General features: G+C 41.9%; 1 protein-coding gene across 1 annotated transcript in view; it reads right to left on the reverse strand.

Annotated features, from left to right (window-relative positions):
• The window catches only part of LOC118745086 (prominin-2), a 40,543-nt gene that overhangs the window by 7,250 nt on the left and 31,232 nt on the right, over positions 1–2,061 (reverse strand). The gene's annotated exons all lie outside the window — the stretch shown is intronic.

Raw genomic sequence — 2,061 nt, forward strand, 5'->3', positions numbered from 1 at the left:
CCTACTAATGTTGGTTGGATAGACGCTATGCTTCGTGAGCGTGAAATGACATCGTCCGTGGGCAATACTTAAGTGAAGACCAGAGCCGTGGGAGGCTACCCGCAGGGAGGGTTAGTTTGGTCACTTTTGGTGGACAACTTCTTAATCAGACTACATGAGTGTAGTTACGATGTTGTGGGGTACGCAGGTGACCTGTAAATTATAGTTACGGGAAAACTCCTCCTCCTTGTGTGGTCTCAAACTGGTGCGAAAATAATGGCCTCGGCACAAATCCTCTTAAGACTGATCTTTCGCCGCTTACAACAAGGTATAAACCAAATCTTGGATCGGTCACTGGAAAGACAGTGCTTGAATACTCCAATGAGGTTCAATATCTAGGGATTACGCTAGATAAGAGACTAAATTAGAGCTTGAGAGAACGTTTGCTAAATCCACACGGGCCATATGGGCTTACAGAAGACTTTTTGGAAGAACATGGGACTGACCTCAAGGCTGATACAGTGTCTCAACCGTATGATCGTCCGTTCGATTGTGTCTTATTCATTAATAGCATGGTGGCAGAAGACGCTGCAAAAAACTGCCATACTTCCCCTTAACAAACTGCAAAGATGGGCGCTCAACTGGCGGCTTTAGAGTCGTTTCTAGGATGGACTCCTCTCCACATTTTCACCCAGGAAACAGCAGCACGAGGGAGCCGCAACTTCGACTATCTAATCACGGTTTTTTGCCAGGGTTGGAAATATGCGGAATTTCTGATGCCATGACTAAAGAAATTTGCTTTGGCTGAAAGTTCGCAAAGATTGGACAAATGGGCTCCCTGCACTTGATCCCAAATGGCCCACGGTGTTTCAAGCTTAAATAGTCGAAATTTTAAACTGCGTAAAACTAAACCTTAAAAAGGGTTTGAATGGCGCTTTTCTAATTATCTTTTCAGATATCCAAGCAGCCACCCGGGGCCTTTCAAATAGGACTATGAAATCTAAGCTGGTTACAGACTGCTTTGACAAATTTTGACAGCCAAAAGCACGGTAACACTGCTGGGTACCAAGCCATTGTGGAATCGAAGGTAATGAGGTCGCTGACGAGAAGGCACGAGAAGGATCGTTAACTGTTTTTCGGGACCTGAACCATTCTGTGGTCTCAGTTGGTGCCCTTCGACAGCCATAATTACTGAGTGGGTACACTCTGAACGCAGTAAGTACTGCCATAGACAGGCCAGGCTCTTCGGCTACCCTTTCAAAACAAAGAATATTATTTTAGGAAACCGAAATGACATCAGGCTACTTTCGGAGTACCTGTCTGGTCACAACCGCTTGTGATTACACTTGCACCGAATATATGTGACCACTGAGTCGGAATGCCGGCCTTGAAGATCATGAAACTTCAGAGCATATTCTATGTTACTGGCAGGGTTTGGCCACGCAGAGATTGATTCATCTCAAAGCTTCAATGGTCGACCCCTTTGTTATAAAGAATTCGCATACCAAGACCCTTTAAGGAGCCGAAGGTATCTTGGACATACTGGGTGAGCGACTCTTTCTTCAAGAGATACGATTCAGGTCGCGCTGTTTCTTCTTACACCCAAGAACTATCTAAATAACTTGCGAATTACCAATTTTTAATGATTCGCTATTTAATATGAGCAAAACAATAAAACTATTTGTTTAATTAATTTAAAAAACTGGGCGGGACCACTTTGAATTTCACAAAATTGGTACTAAGATTTCGAATTTTTTAAAATTGGTAACCGGTACAAAAAACCAATTTCATTTTTAAAATAACCATAAGAAAAATTATGGTCTGGAAATTGGTATCCGGTACTAAAAATCCGGGTTTCTTCGAAACTGGTATCCTACACAAATCAGCGATTTAATTTTTGACATCGCCGTAAAGTAATCCTTGTAGGAGTGAAGTTTCAACAATTACGCCCATTTCTTAATTATTTTTCTACATTTGTCCATTTGTGCGTTAGTGTCAGTAGCAGCAATGCGGTAAATGCAAATAGTTTTTAATGAATTAAAAATATTTCCTGTACAATTGAGAGATGGGACATTCTCTAAT

Source organism: Rhagoletis pomonella, unplaced genomic scaffold (assembly GCF_013731165.1).
Source record: "Rhagoletis pomonella isolate Grant_MI unplaced genomic scaffold, Rhpom_1.0 Rhpom_scaffold_00008, whole genome shotgun sequence".
Taxonomy (NCBI): Eukaryota; Metazoa; Arthropoda; class Insecta; order Diptera; family Tephritidae; genus Rhagoletis; species Rhagoletis pomonella.